This window comes from Peromyscus leucopus, chromosome 5, assembly GCF_004664715.2.
Source record: "Peromyscus leucopus breed LL Stock chromosome 5, UCI_PerLeu_2.1, whole genome shotgun sequence".
Lineage (NCBI taxonomy): Eukaryota > Metazoa > Chordata > Mammalia > Rodentia > Cricetidae > Peromyscus > Peromyscus leucopus.
In genome coordinates this window covers 139,363,904-139,380,739 of record NC_051067.1, presented here as the reverse complement: position 1 = coordinate 139,380,739, position 16,836 = coordinate 139,363,904, and the positions used below count along the sequence as shown (strand labels likewise).

The 16,836-nt window shown below is 44.2% G+C and overlaps 1 protein-coding gene across 3 annotated transcripts in view; it reads left to right on the top strand.

Moving 5' to 3' along the window:
* The first annotated feature begins 16,302 nt into the window (after nucleotides 1-16,302).
* Ppp1r42 (protein phosphatase 1 regulatory subunit 42) overlaps nucleotides 16,303-16,836 on the top strand; it is a 39,711-nt gene continuing 39,177 nt past the window's right edge. For 2 of the 3 annotated variants that reach the window (XM_028864545.2, XM_028864543.2), the window contains exon 1: nucleotides 16,303-16,416. The gene's annotated coding sequence lies outside the window, so the exon portion shown is untranslated. The remainder of the gene's footprint in view (nucleotides 16,417-16,836) is intronic. The other variant, XM_037206412.1, reaches the window with a different exon arrangement.

Below are 16,836 nucleotides of genomic sequence, written 5' to 3'. Positions count from 1 at the left end.
AAACACCATGACCAAGGCAACTTAGAAGAGAAAGCATTGGGCTTCTGGCGTAAGAGAGTTGGGGTCCATGACAGCAGCAGGAGTGACTGAGAGCTCTCATCTTTTTTTTTTTCACCTTTCATTAAAAATACATTCCTGCCAGGCAGTGGCGGCGCACGCCTTTAATCCAGCACTTAGGAGGCAGAGGCAGGTGGATCTCCGTGAGTTTGAGGCCAACCTGGTCTACAGAGCGAGATCCAAGATACCCAGGGTTACACAGTAAAACCCTGTCTCAAAAATATATTCTTTTCTGGCATATCCTGATTACTGTTTCCCCTCCCTCTACTCCTCACCTCCTCTCCCATCCAGGTCCACTCCCTTTCTGTCTCTCATTAGAAAAGAACAGGCTTCTAAGAGATAACAACCAAATATAACAAAATAAAAGATAAAATGAGAACCATCACAAAGTTGGACAAGACAAACCTATAGAAGGAAAAGAATCCAAGAGAAGGCACAGGAGTCAGAGACCACATTTACCCGTAAAAACACTAAACTTAAACTGGAAGCCGTGATATACACTCAGAGGACCTGATGCAGACTTATGGAGGCCCTGTGCTTACTGCTTCAGTCTGTGAGCTCAAATGAGCCTTGCTCAGTTGATTTACAAGGCCTGTTCTGGTGTCTTCCATCCCCTCTGGTTCCCATACTCCTTCCACCTGCTCTTCCTTGGGGTTCCCTGAGCTCTGAGTGGAGGGTTTGATGGAAATGAAAATATATATCGTTAGGAGTCATTTTATCACTACATTTCTTTTTAAAGACCATAGTATTTGAAAGGCTCTAATAGGCCCAAGCATAGTGAACATGGCTCTGGCAGGCCTTGTCCTTCCCCCACCCCCTCTGCCTGGGTAAACTGTTAAATTACATCCCTAAAACTAGCCACTGAAGTGTTCCCTTATTTGGCCACTTCCTCCTCCTGAGGCTGACCACCAAGGTCCAGCTATTGAAGTATTGAAGTCCAGCAATCAGAAGCCCGATTTGGCTCACCTAATTAACTTGCCCAATTGAAACAAACCAGCTCATCTTAACAGAGGGTTCCCCCTTTCTCTTTATGAGCTGCTATTTGCCTATGGGCCACATCTGTCTCCTCTATCCAAAGGCAGTCCTTTGTCCCTAGGGCAAATAAATCTCCTTGGTGCAAGAACTTGATCTTGGTATGTCCTGTGCCGACACAGGTCCTTTCAGTATTTAACTTTTATCTCTGGTTCGTGGTCACCCAAGCAGTATTGGGTATGGGTTCCATCTTGTGGAACGGGCCTTAAGTCAAATCAGATATTGGTTGGTTTCTCCCGCAAGTTTTATACCACCATTGCCCTAGCGTTGCCTTTCAGGCAGGACTCCATTGTAGAGCAAAGGGTCAGTGCCTGGCTTGGTATTCCGTTTCTCTTTTGGTAGCATGCAGAGTATCTTCCTGTACCAAAGACACTAGAGTGTGTGGGTGTAGGCTCTATGTAGTCACCATCTCCACGTCGATATGTTCAATGAGTTGTGTGGACGTTGTCTTCAGCAATGGAGCCTTGCTGTCGGTTTGTGGACAGCAACCTGTTGTCTTGGAAACAGCCTGGGATGTTTGGGATTCCCATAGGACCCCTTTGGCCAACAACTCAATCGGATCTAACTCAGGGCTGGTGCTGGAAGCTTTGGTGACAAGAGATGGCTAGTTGGTGCCCCATTATTTGGCATTTCATTCAGATTGCCTTCATATGTGTATATATTTTAGGAAATGTCCACTGTATTAAGTTTCCAAACTACCCCTCAAATGTCCATTGATTTTATGTCTCTCCCCATATTCCCTCCCTCAACCTTCTCCCTCTGCTTAATCCTGCTGTTCCAGCCCCCCAAATCCACAGTTATCTATTCTATTTCCCTTCCCTAATGAGATCCATCTGCACCCTCTAGTCCCTTACTAGTACCTAATCTCTGGGGTTCTACAGATTAGAGAGAGCTCTTATCTTGATCGGCAGGTAGGAGGCAGAGAGGGAGAAAGACACTGGGAATGGTCCAGTCTTTGGAAACCTCAAAGCTGCCAGCCCCCCATGCCACACCTCCTCCAACAAGACCACAACTCCTTACCCTTCCCAAATGGGACCAAGAACTCAACCCTAAGAGCCCACGGGGGCCAGTCTCATTCAAACCGCCGGAGACTTCACATGTGCTGTGTGTGTGGCTCTTGTGTTCTTCCACGTCCACATCCACGAAATAACAACGCTATAAAATGTAAAACTGACTGTGTATGCTGCTGGAGATCCGGGGAAACAAGGCAGAAGTTTTCTGGTGCCCTTAGCAGTGAAGCAGTGTTTGGTTAACTAAACCAGGATCCAAAACAATCGGTACCCCACACCTCCTTGTTTGTTCAGTTTGTTTTTTTAGTGATGCCTTTAAGTAGATGGAATTTCATGGCTCACACCATGAGATTTTTATTTAATTTGTATTTATTTATTTGTTGACTTTCTTGGTGTTCTGAGACAGTTTTTCCCCTGTTTAGGCCTGGCTGTCCTAAAACTCACTCTGTGGGCCAGGCTAGCCTCACAGAGATCCACCTGCCTCTTCCCTGTCAAGCTTTCTGAGCTGGGTTTGAGCCCCAGGACCACTCATGGCGGAAGGAGAGGCCCCATTCCTGGGCAATGATGGCAGGAAAGTTAAGAGGGACTATTTGGAAGAGGGAAGGAGTGAGCATAGGCAAAGGGTGTGATCCACTCCGTGAAATCCTTCACTGTACTGTGGGAATCTCTCTCCCAGAGCAGCCCTTTCCAGACCCCGCCCCTCAGAAAGCCTGCCGAGAGTCAGCCCCTCCCCAGGACTGCTCAAGACAATGGCTGTTTAAGCCCAGTTGCCAAGCGTGCCCTGTGCATCCTCTCCCCTCCCTTCCCAAGGGCCACCCAGGAGGTGCTTTAGCTCTGCTCAGATTAAACCTGATTTATTAATTTAGCTTGATTGACTTATTACATCGGTTGCATTACTCACTAATGAGGGATTTAAACTTCTCATGTACAACAAATATATATTAACAAGATACCTTTTTTTTTTTCGTTGCATTGGTATTTTGCCTGCATGTATGTCTGTATGAGAGTGTTGTGTCCCCTGAAACTGGAGTTACAGACAGTTGTGAGTGCCATGTGGTTGCTGGGAATTGAACTCTGGAAGAGCAGTCAGTGCTCTTAACCGCTGAGCCGTCTCTCCAGCCCCCTAACAAGATACTTTTTAAAACCACTTGCATGCCAAGACTTAAATCCAGTTTTCACATTTAGCTTTATATTGGTAACCTAGTCAATGAGGCTACCTAGGAGGCAGAAAAAGTCTCTGGGCATTGGCAGTGCACACCTTTAATTCCAGCACTCAGTAGGCAGAGGCAGGCACATCTCTTTGAGTTTGAGGCCAGCCTGATCCACAGAGCAAGTTCCAGGACAGTCAGAAACCTTGTCTCGAAAAACCAAAAAAAGAAAAAGAAAATGTCTGTGCTTAAAAAGTATTGCCAAGAAAAGAAGACTTTCCATCAAAACCTCACTGGAATTGGTTTTCTTTTGAGAAGTCTCAGTGTAGCAAAAACTATACCTTCGCTAGCAATGAAAAGAAAACAAATAAGCAAACTCCAGAGCACAGAGTGGAGAGCATTTGGTTTAGACAGCGCTGCATTAGACGTGCAGGCAGGGTTCTCAGCTCTGTCCTCCACTGTTGACCTCAACTCATTTCCCCAAACTACCTATGGTACACTGGAGGGGTGGGGAGCCAGTCGTCAGGGTCCGAATAAGTTGTTGACTTCACTCTGATTGGCATAGCCTGGGACATGACCCCATACCTAGAACTATGTACAACTGGTTACCCCCAAACCTGGGAGGGGTCAGTAAGCAAAACTGGATGATTTTACGTGGTGGATGCCACATGGTGGATGCCACAGAGATAGCCGTTGTCCCCTCAATTAGCCATATTTTGAAGCCGTATTTCTGTTTTATATCTGTGGGGTGAACTGGTTTTTGTTCTGTTTTTGTTTTGGTTTTTGCTTTGTTGTTGCTGGTTTTTCTGAGATAAAGTTTCTCTGTGTAGCCCAGGCTGGTCTGGAACTCTCTCTGTAAACCAAACTGGCCTCTAACTCGAGATCTGCCTGCCTCTACCTGCCAAGTGCTAGGGTTAAAGGCGTGCGCCCACTGCCCTGCTTGTCTTTGATTTCTGAGATAGCCTCTTGGTATGTAGCCCAGGCTATTCTCACACTAACTCTTGACCCAGTCATGGAAGTGCTGGAATTACCAAAATGTGTCATCATGTCCATATGTGTGAGGTTTAATTTTTTTCTTATATGTAAGTTTTAATGTGTTTTCATGATTACATTTCTTACGTAAGTGTTCCAATTTCTGACAGCTTTCAGAAATCCAGGCTCAGTTTGCAAGCGTTGTTCATAAACTAAGCCATGAGATGGGAGTTTTGCTGTTTCCTGAAAAGTATTGTCTTACAGCCATGAACTGTTCAGGAGCTGCGCAGGCCATTTTTCCTAAGTGGAGTCTGGTTCTTGTACAGTGTCACAGTTTTCAGAGACAATTTCTCTAACTCCTCAGTGATAATATACAGGAAATGTCAATCTTCACACAAAAATTTAATCCCGATGTCCAAGAGGGAAAATGAGCCAGAACAGAACAGGAGCAGAGCTGGGGAGAGAAGCAGTGGGTAGGGAGTAGGGACCGGAGCCAGTGAGGAGCCCAGCGAGCTCTCGGAATCAGGGGTGTTTCAGGTTTCCAGCTAGTCTTCCAGGTTCAAGGTCCAGCCTTCCAAACAAGAACATGAACGTGTGCTCATGCGCGTGCGCGCGCGCGCGCGCGCGCGCGCGCACACACACACACACACACACACACACACACACGCACGCACGCACGCACGCACGCACGCACGCACGCACACGCAGAGACGCACACACAGTGGCTTGTGTGTATATATGTGTATCTAAGAGTTTAGGCACCTAGAATCGTTTTCATGTGACCCTGGACTTGGATATTGATGTTTTCTTCGGAAACCCGATCACCAGCACAGCACACAAGCAGAACCAACAGGGACAGTCGAGCCAGGAAGAGAGAAGCTGTGTGTGCTCCATTCTTTCTGAACTTAAAAAAGAAGCCCTGGGGCCAAATGTCCATTGCGGCTTCTGAGAGATCCAGTCCGAACACTGTTGGCGCAGATTAGTGTGACTAGCTGGTACTCGGACCGCATGGTACAATAGAATAACAAACTGCCCAGAGGAGCAGCCGCTGAAAAATAAACAAAGCATATAAGTAACTTTGTGAATCAAAGAAACTGTTTAGAAGTTGAAGTGCTGCATGTCACTGGGGCTCAAAGTTTCCAGAATGGTTCTGTGAGTGATGAGGTACAGATGCACAAGGCAGGAATTCAGAGAAGAGTTCATCTATATTCCTAAGTCTGCACTGTATCCATGTGTAGCTGAATAAACAACTGAACACGGGCTGTTGAGTTTGAGTTTGCAAGGTCTCTTCTGTATTTCTGGAATGTTTTCATTATAACCTAAGACACGAATTGGTGAGAAATATGGTTGTTCATTTTGATTTTGAATAAAGGAAAATATACTACACAGAATGATGGCTCTTATTTTTGCTTACCTTTAAGCTCTAAGTAACAGATAATCATTCAAATATGATGAAGTAACTGTCATCAACTGTTCAATAATTGGTATGTCTATGTATTGTGTTTACAAAATAATAGCTAGGAAATTGGAAATACAGTTAGGTATTCTCTCATTTTGCCTGTTTTCAGTGTAAATTCTAACAGCAAATAGATGTGCCTTTTTCTGGATCACAGTACTAGTTTAAGGACTTCGGGTAACTTCTGAGAAAATCATTTGGGAAGTCCCTAAAGTTTCCTAACCTTCATCCAAATATTAACAGCAGATACACCATTCATCTTTGTAAATATAGAGTTATGGTCTTATTTTAGAAAACAAATATGAAATTCGGGTCAACTTTTACCAGACTGGTGTGTTTAAACTTTTGATCTCAGAAATCAGATTATTAAAAAAATAAAATCAGGAACCCTGTCATTCAGGTCAAATTTGGGAGGAAACAGTTAAAATCCTAGCCTGATAACTAACACCAGTGATTAATTGCTTTTTCAACATGTGGATTATCCTGGTGCCAAAAACTGTGGAACAATTGTCTACAAATTGGAGAGTCCCTGATGTCAGTGCTCATATTTTCTTTGGAGTTCACTAAGCAATTATGCTATACTTTCTAATGACTGAGCAAAATGGTATTGTGCCTTGGGGCACATTTTGATGAACTACAGTTGTACTTTCAAAATCTAAGAGGCATATGCATAAAGAAGCATATTGTCTAGGACAGAGTTGTAGTTGGCCTTGATGTTGGATTTTAGAGGGTTGCAAATGTCTGTCATAAAACTCTGAATATGTTTGCTATTGATAGTGCATCTGTATATTAACTAGTTGACATAAAATCATCTCCAAGTAAATGTTTAATTTCTGATTCACTTTTGCCTGTGTGACTTACTACTTTATATTCCTGCTCATACTCAGTTTAATTTGTTATTTGTATTAAGGTACCAAATGTGTCCTTTAAGCAGATAGATGTTATCTTTATTTTTTTACTTCACCTTTTATGAAATTCATCTATCATTTCTTGCATGACTTTTTTAGCACAGTTAAAGTAATTAGGTTTCTGGACTTAGAGCAACATAAAATTGACTAGAAAATTAATTACTTTATGAGTTTATTATGAGGACAGACTATTTAATGTAACTACAACCATCTGAAATGTTCTGTAGCTTCAGGGAAGTTAACTTGATAAGCAAATGATGTTGGAACTATAGTGAACACTACTTCTTTAAAAATACTTACTTTTTTCTGGAGCTGAGGACCAAACCCAGGGCCTTGAGCTTGCTAGGCAAGTGCTCTACCACTGAGCTAAATCCCCAACCCCAACATATTTACTTTCATTTTATGTCCGACTGTTTGTGTGTATTGCATCTTGTGTGTGTCAGGTGCCCACAGAGGACAGAAGATGGCATTAGCTCCCCTGCACCCTGAGCTACAGTTTTGGGCCACCATGTAAGCGCAGGGAACAGAACCCGTGTTCCCGGCGGCGGCGGCAGCACGGGTGTTTAATTTCTGAGCCATCTCTTCCGCCCACCGAGCTCCACTTTCTAAGGGAGCTAAATAACCTCAGTTTTCAAGGTCAACCAAGTATAGTAGCGCAAGGCTACCATCCCAACACTTAGGAGACGGAGGCAGGAGATTAGGAGTTCAGAACCAGCATGGCTACGTGGTGAACGAGACACACCCCCCCAAGGTGGGAGTGGGACACACAACAACAAAAGGGCATGGGGTGTGGCCTCGTTGGTGGGGTGCACACAAGGCTATGGGCTGCTGCAGACCAACGCCATACATACCTGTAATCCCAACAGGGGGGGCAGAAGTTCAAGGTCATCCTTAACTAGGTGGGGAGCTTGTGACCAGCCAGGGTAGGTGAGACCCTGTATTAAAAAAATGAAAATTCGCCGGGCGGTGGTGGCGCACGCCTTTAATCCCAGCACTCGGGAGGCAGAGGCAGGTGGATCTCTGTGAGTTCGAGGCCAGCCTGGGCTACCAAGTGAGTTCCAGGAAAGGCGCAAAGCTACACAGAGAAACCCTGTCTCGAAAAACCAAAAAAAAAAAAAAAAAAAAAAAATGAAAATTCGACACCACAGAACTTAAAACTAAGAACTACAGACATGGAAATTCGTCAACACTGTGAATATCAACACTCCCAGTTGTCTCAAAATCTAAAACTAATATGTGCCTAGCCTATTTCACTAACGAGAAAAGCTGCATTCAATATAAGAATTTAGAATAAAAGTTAAAATGATAGTTTTTTAATTCTCGGGGGCATCGTCAGATTGCTGAGGACATCAATAACTATTCATTTACATAAACACTACACTGCAAAAACATCATCTATCAGGACTCTGAATTTCAATTTACAATAAATTGGCAATCTCAATATCTCAATCTCTTTCTTTCTCTCTCTCTTTCTCTTGACTTTAAATGCTATTTTGGTTTTCCTCTTTTTTTATTTAAATAATTTTTTTTCATTTATTTTACATGCTGACTGCAATTTCCCCTCCCTTTTCTCCTCCAAGTCTCCCCCACCGCACCCCCCACCCCTGCTTCTCCTGCCCCTCCCCACCCACACCTCCTCCATCTCCATTCAGAAAGGGGCAGGCCTCCCATGGGCTTGAACAAAGCATGGCTCATCAAGTGGAGGCGGGACCAAGCTCCTCCCCCTACATCAAGGCTGGGCAGAGTAACCCAGCCTGGGGAACAGGTTCCCATATCCAGCTGAGTGCCGGGGACAGGTCCTGATCTCACTGCTAGGAGCCTTACGAAGAGACGAAGCTACACAACTGTCACACACACATGCAGAGGGCCTAGGTCCGTCCCATAGAGGCTCCCAGACTATTGGTCCAGAGTCCGTGAGCTCCCACAAGCTAAGGTCAGCTGTCTCCGTGGGTTCCTTGTCATGTCCTCCGACCCAGCTTGTACATTCCCTCTTAACAGAAGGGAAGCTTATGTGCTCCTTTATGTGGTAAAGGCTGCTATAGAGCAGAACTGACTTTCTGTCTGGGCCTGGACCACAGTTCTAAGGCCAGTTAGTTGTTCAGAAGGCTGAGGCAGGAGGACCAAGAGTTTGAGGCTAGCCTCACATTATCAAGGCCTGACTCAAGATTTTCTTTTAAAATTTCAAGGGCTCAGAACATCACTCAGTGGTAGAACCCTTGCCTAATGTGCGTACGGGCCTAGGTTTATCCCAGAACCAAATAAATCATAAAAGTCAGATTGTTCATTGAGGCCCACGGGTCCTCAAGACCTGGGTCCTGTTTCACTTGATGCTGTTCCCACAATCCTGTCTTGGAGTCTTTCCATTTACCCAGCTCTTCCCCGCTCCCCTCATGCTGGTTGTTTCTGGGGCCCAGAAAAGTCTCTGAGGGCTCCACAGGCTTGACTCCCTGTTTCTCCAAGTCTTTGCTCAGACACCTGTCTCCTTGTCATTTTTATCATTATTAATTTCTAGTTGGCATTCGAAGAAGTGTTTCAAAAAGATACTTTCATACATATATATCATTCTACTGCCTTCTCAGTCCCACATCAGCTCCCCTGTCTCCCTGCCCTCTCTTCTGGCCCTCTTCCCCCCAGACCCCTCATGGTAAAGAGACAAATTCTCTTCTCTCCTTCCTCCCCTACTACTCTGCAGTAACACACTCATTGTACCCTACAGGTCACATGTCATACACACATACACACACACACACACACACACACACCACACCACATACCACACACACCACACACACACACACACACACACACCACACACACCACACACACACACACACACACACACCCCACGATTGCCTCAGTCTGAAATTGTCTTGGTCACTGGTTTGTTTACTGATTCACTCCCTTCCGTAACAGAACGTAATGTCCATGAGGAACGGATTTGACCTACCTCAGTGCTGTATCCTCTGCCCTCGAATAGTATTCACATAGTAGGCACTTGAATATTTGTCCAATGAGAAAACAAATTCACTAGACATTTTCAATTGGTATTAAAGAAACATCAAAAGTATAAAGTGTTTTTAGGTTGAAAGTAAGTATATTTATTCCTTTTGTGGAAATATGACTTTTGTCAGACTGTAAAATTGTTATAAAATGATGTCTTCTCCCAAAGCTTTATAGGAGTGAAAATAACTTTTAATGAAAGATTACTGTTAAATATGCTTTAATATTAATTTCAATATTACTATTATAAAAGGCTTCAGACTCATAAAAAAACTCCAATGATTTTCAAAATCAAGCTTGACAGGATATAACGCTTTTCAAGAAAACAGACCAAAAAAAGACAGAAACACAGCAATAAAATAGCAGTGCACAGATACATATTCTCACTTCAGGGAAGTCTTTTTGAGAGAGGTAAGGATAAAGCACATTATGTTGCTGAGTTTCAGGCTTAGCTTCCATCCATCACCAACCACGTAAACTTTTGCTGAACTTATTATTGGCTTGAGAGACTCAAGCAATGCTTTGCATCTACTGAAAGGCAGAGAGTCTCCGTTTCTGTTGCAAAGGACTTCTGTTTTTAGTTCTTTAAATACAAGCAGAAGTCTGCTCTGGAAACCAACCTAACACTAGTCTTATTTTTAAAACCTAAACCTTTCTACAGTTATAAGTCCCTTTTCTTTCCTGTAAAACCCACACATGCGTCTTTTATCAATGACACTGATTTTGAGGTGAAACAGTTTATGACCCCACATCTCATGCTATTAAATAAACATGTCTGTTATGGCTTGACCTCTAGTGCAGGGTGGGAGGGATCCAGCCTAGAAAAGAATCTTGTATAGTAAACATAAAGGGCATTCAGAAAGAAATTTATGAACTCAAATGAACAGAACTTTAAAAAAAAAAAAGCAGAACATGGTCAGGTGGCAGTGACACTCGCCTTTAATCCCAACACTCTGGAGGCAGAGGCAGGTGGATCTCTGTGAATTTGAGGTCAGCCTGCTCTACAGAGTGAGTTTTAGGACAGCCAAGGCTATACAGAGAAACCCTGCCTTAGAAAACAAAAACAAAAGCAAACAAAAGGCAAAACATGACAAAGCCATTCTGAGGTAAAGTAGACATAATTTGGTGACTGAATCTGATGGAGGTACTAAACTGTAAACACGCTGGAAAGCTGCTAGGCTTTTCTTGGTGTAGTAGGGTGGGCTGTGGGCAAAACAGAGACTTGAAGAAGCATAACACATTTGTGCAGGAAGGAAGAGCTCCACTTTTGACCAGCTGGAGTGTCAATGCCTCTGCAACATGCATACCCAGGTGGGTTGACAGTTTAGAAGTCAATTGGATGCATAGGTCTGAAGCACAGTAGAAATACTGTGGGTAATTGTATGTATTGACCTATATTTTTATTGTTTATAGGTTACACAGTATAATAATGACATTGGTTGTAAATCAGTTACAAAGTCAAGTTCTTTATAAACCAGCTGTTACTAGGGTCCAGACCTTGCACATGGTGCCTATAGAAGGTGCCTGGTCCTCGGCAGAGACTCTCCAATACATGATCACCTCTGGATTACAGAAATCAGAAATAGAAACTGTATCCTCCGTAACCAGAAGGAACTCTGTAGCTTCAGGCGTCTATGGGAAATCGGTTGTTCCAGGTGAGCCAGCCCCTCCCTCCTGTGGACAGTTGCATTTCTCGTCTCTAAACATGCATGCACAGTCTCCTGGGAAATGGGAATCAAGACCCAACTCCCTGATTAAACTTTCACTCCGGAAAGGATTTTCCATTATTTCCAAATCACCCCCAAACCCACTGGATTAAATCAACATACTTTTCACTGTAAAGATTTCATGAACTAGAAATGGTGGTCCTTGGCTTCAGGGTCTCTCACAAGTTTACAATCAAGTGTTTGCCAGAGGTGAGGTTCTGGGGAAGGATTAACTTTATAGCTCAAACAGGGGTTGTTGCTTTTTCTCATTGGACCAAAAGTCTCAAGTTTTCCCTCACTGGAGTCTTTCCTCGGGTCCTTCTTTGTCAAGTGGGTTTCCCTGAACTATAGCTTGCTTTATCCAAGAGTGCAACTCACACATGCTATGAGGAATCAGCAAAACATTAGCCACCATCTTTTGTATCCTAATCATGGGAATGACATGCACACGTTTTCCTTTATGCTGTTGGCTAGACCAAGTCCCTAGGTCCAACCCACACTCCAGTAAGAAGATCACTCCAGGGCATGGATACCAAGAAGTGAGACCACTGAGGCTACTGTTAGATGCCTGCCTGCAGATCACTAATATTTATCAGTCTTACCAAGTGAAAACAGGAGGGAGTGGTAAGCCTGACCAATGTGCTTTTTTCTATGTGGAGTTAGATGATAACGATGGACTTTTCTGGGCCTTTTAATTTCTTGGTGAAGGTAACTTAATCATCAGCATCTGCTTAGTGCCTCCCACAGTTCTGTGCGGTATGAACTCAGGAAATGCTGACTGACAAAGATCAAACAGTATGTAGAAAAGATAAAGCCTGTTTCTGTCTAGAGCTACTTGGAAACTCCAGTTGAGGCTTTTAAAAGTGTGATTTTAGGCTCACGCTTCCAAAATGATTCTCGCGAGACTTACTTCTTTTAGCAAATATGAATTTCCCCTACATCGGTCGAGTGAAAATCTTACACGTGTGATACAGAAGACAAGAATTTCTTGTAGCCTGCCAAATTTCTGCCTCACTGGAAAATACACAGATGACTGTTTCACACTGTGCCACTAGGCAGGAGTTATATTTCACAGCTTAACAAGAGAATATGTTCTCTTAAGCTAACTAATTGCATCAAAAAAATTAACTAGCAGGTCTGGAGTGATGACCTGGTTGGCAAAGTACCCGCTGTGCAAATGAGGGCCTGGGTTCAGATCCCCACACCCGGGCAAAGAGGTGGGTGTTGCAGTGAACGTCCTTATTGATTGACTAGCCAGCCTAACTCCAGATTCAGGGGGAGAACCTGTCCCAGAAAATAAGACATAGCCAGGCGCTGGTGGCGCATACCTTTAATCCCAACCCTTGGGAGGCAGAGGCAGGTGGATCTCTGAGTTTGAGGGCAGCCTGGTCTACAGAGTGAGTTCCAGGACAGCCAAGGCTACACAAAGAAACCCTGTCTCAATAATAATAATAATAATAGTAATAATAATAATAATAATAATAATAATAATAATAATAATACTATGTGGAGAGCTGCAGAGATGGTTCAGCAGTTAAGAGCACTTCCTGCTCTTCCTGAGCTCCAATCCCTACAGGCAGCAGCTGTTTAAAACTGCTTCTAACTGCAGCTCAAGGGAGTCAGATGCCCTCTTCTGGCTTCTTCAGGCACAGGCACACACACACACACATACACACACACACACACACACACATACACACACACACACACACACACACACACACGAAAATATTTTTTAAAGAGGTAAACCAATAGAAGACACCCAATGTTGATCTCTGCTGTCTACACTCTCTCTCACACACACACATGCATGTGCCCACACTTATGCACACACATCCCCACCCATGTGAACACGTACATACTCAACTCCCCACACACCCATATTAATTAGTAATTCAACCACCTTAAGCATAAATAATCACAAAGTGACTTTCAACCTCATGAAGAGGATCCAAAATGGTTTCAAAATGTAATTTTATCATTTTCTTCATAAACCTGGTTACTAAAAATAGAGGGAAAACCTTCGTCATAATCTTGCCACCAAAAAATGGCCACTATTAAATATGTCCATGTCTGTACCTACATATCATTTTGCATATTTAAAGGTGTATATAGCCAAATGTGGTGGCCTGAACATAAATATCCAGGAGTCAGAGGAGGAAGGATCATGTGAGCCCGTGAGGTTTGAGAAAAGTCCGAGCTGCATAGTAAGAAACTATATCAAAAATAAAAAATCAATAAAAGTGTATCTGTTATCACAAATGAGAGCATATTCCTTTCCATGATTTATGAACGATTTCTAAAACCAAACTTCCAGAGCAAGTTGACTCTTGATGACGAGCTAAACAAGGCCTCTTCCAGGGTGAGCAGTAGCTAAATGCTATACAGAGCACGAAGTCAGCCCCGGACACCTTGTTAAAGCTCTTGTCCCCAACGGGATGACTCATAACACACACAAGATGGGTGTCTGCTGTGTGCCCTGGTGTTTGAATTATCCTTTCACTTCCTGCCCTTCCTGACACAGCTTTTTTTCCTGTGTGGCCACCCTTACACACGCGCTTTCTCCAGTGTGACTGAATGTCAGGCTTTGGACACTGAGCCATTGTGCTTTTTCTCTTTCTGCTGAGGACTCTACACCTCCGTTCACCCCTTCTTGTCCTTCTGCTCTCACCATAACTGGTTCAATTTTTTTTTTTTTTTTTTGTTTCTTTTGGTTTTGGTTTTGGTTTTTCGAGACAGGGTTTCTCTGTGTAGCTTTGGAGCCTGTCCTGTTACTCACTCTGTAGACCAGGCTGGCCTCAAACTCACAGAGATCTGCCTGCCTCTGCTTCCTGAGTGCTGGGATTAAAGGCGTGTGCCACCACCGCCAGGCCAAAAATGTTTTTATATGGGGTATTCTATTAAAACATATCTCACCTCACACCTAGGGTCCAAACCAGACATTCCCAGCTCCCCACATTCCACATTCTCTCTCTGGTGTTAAAGCTTTATCCTAACACTTAGGGATTGTCTCCAACTTCTCCCCTCCCTTTATCCTGACGGACCTCTATTAAATGATCAGTGGGTACAGGTGCTTGCCACCAAGCCTTATGACCTGAGTTTGATCACCACCCCAACCCACAGAGTGGAAAGGAAGAACCAGCTTCCTCAGGTCGTCCTCTGACCTCCGTGTGCATACATAATGCATCCGTGTGCATACACACATACACACGAAATAAGTGAATGCAAGGCTGAAGAGGTGGCTCAGAGGTTAGGAGCATGTGCTGCTTTTCCCGAGGTCCTGAGTTCAATGCTCAGTAACCACATGGTGGCTCACAATCGTTTATAATGAGATCTGGTGCCCTCTTCTGGCCTGCATGCAAATATGCAGACAGAGCATTGTATACATAGTAAATAAATCTTTTTTTAAAAAGTAAGTGAATGCAAAAATCTTGTTTAAAGATGTCTTGCAAGTTCATGTATTTCCACTTAATTTATCTTCAACTGAACTGGGTCAAGACTGCTTAAGCAAATGGACTTGAATAAAACAACAACATGGTGAAGGAAGTTAAGGTTCCTCTGCCCCAGCCCTCTCTTCCTGGGCTAGTCTGATGGTAAGGGTCATGAGATATGATGGAAGGACACCTGGCCTTGAAGTCAGGATCCCAAAAGTACGTTCCATGTGCCCGCTACCCTTAGTACAGCCTCTACAGGCTTCTTTCCTCTTTCTAGAACAGGTTTCTTATCTGCAAAAATGATGCCTGAACTGTCCTAAGGGCTCTAAGCTTCCTGCTAAAAAAAAAAAAAAAAAAAAAAAAAACCCGGCAAGGACAACCTTCCCTCCAGCCAGGTCCACAGCTGGCACGGGCCATTTCCCAGCATGCACTGTTCTTTATATCCAGTCTGCTAATCCACTACATGGCCAGTGAGCCCTTTCCGCCGTAAATGATGGTTCCTGCGTTCTCTTCCTTCTTCTTGTCTTTCATTTATGTTATTCACTTTACAAACGTTTATCAGGTGGGTACTAGTGTACATTGCACTTTCATACCCGTTGACAATGGTAGGTAAAAGAATGCTTGTCCTCGGTTTATCTTTTTTTTTTTTCTTTTTTTTTTTTGAGACATGCATAACAGCAGAGTCTTGTTACTACACTAAAGAGCTTCTTACTAGTTGTTGGGGAAAACAGAAACTAACAAGATACACTGTTAAGATTTTCTGGAAGGATGCGCTGATCTAAAGTGATCTAAAGGGGGAATAAACGGAATACCGACTTAAGAGGGAAGAAAACGTGTGCGTGCTTTCTGCCCCAAAGGCTGGAGGATGGCAGGGAAATTGGGAAATTTTTCTTCTTGCTTTTTTTTTTTTTTTCATTTTTGAGACAAGATCTTATGTATCCCTGGCTAACTAAGGAGGAACTCTCCATGTTGACCAAGCTGGCCTGGAATTCACAGAAATCCACCTGCCTCTCAAGTGCTAAGATTAAAGGTGTGTGCCACCGCGCCTACCCAAGGGGGATTTTTATTTGGTTGGTTTGGTTTTTCGAGACAGTTTCTTTGTGTATCCCTATCTGTCCTGGAACTAGCTCTGTAGATCAGACTGACCTCGAACCAACAGAGATCCACTTGTTTCTGCCTCCCGAAGGCTGGCATTAAAGGCGTGCGCCTGGCCCAACGGAGATGCTTAAACAGAGCATGCCTGAGAATCCTGACCTGAGGACGGCAGTGGCAAGCTGCGAAGAGAGTTATGACTATTACCGTAAATTTGGGTTTTATCCTAGAAAGATGGAGTACTGACTGTACCTTCAGGCAATTCCTTTTTGGGTCTATTCTGGGGCAGGTGTAGTTACTGGACACTGAAATAATCAAAGATGATGGATAGGGAAATGATGGCCTGCAAATCTTGTCCTGTCCAAGCTAACTGGCCTTGTCTGGGGACCACAGCATCAACTCTTCTGTCTGGTGTCACAAAGCGCCAGTCCCCTGCTGGCCACCAGGCAGGCGCTGCCCGCTTCCCGGACGTCGCGAGACTTGCCCTGCGGGGGCGCGTTTTGGAGCATCTGGTCGCCTGGCAACCGTCCGCTGGCCTTGGAGGAGACTGGCACAAGGACACTGACCAAACCAGTTACTGACCGGATTGGACCCGGGAGTGGTGAGACGTTTCTGCACGCAGACTTTATTACTGGTTAAAATGCAGGTTCCTGGGCCCTGTCCCTAAACATCCAGAACCCCAGACACAGTCTGGAAGACTAGTTTGGATCAGCAGGCAAGGCTAGAAGCGTTCCAGAGGCCAGAGGCAGAGTGAGGGGGTGAGAGAGCAGGCCCCAGGCTTTGAGAAGTTTTAAGGGCTGAAGCCTGCGGTTTAGAGCATCGGGAAGCCGCTGAGCGCAGCGGCTTCCTAAGAGAGAATGTAGGTAGAAACCAAACTCCAGAACTGCCCTTCCTAGCTGGCCTGCAGGAGCCCGGGGGATGAAAGGATCCATCCCACAGGATCCCAGAGCGCCCTAAAACAGCTCTAAGCAATTCCCTCTGGCTCCTGGGAAGATGTGTCCTAGCAATTGAGCTGAAATAA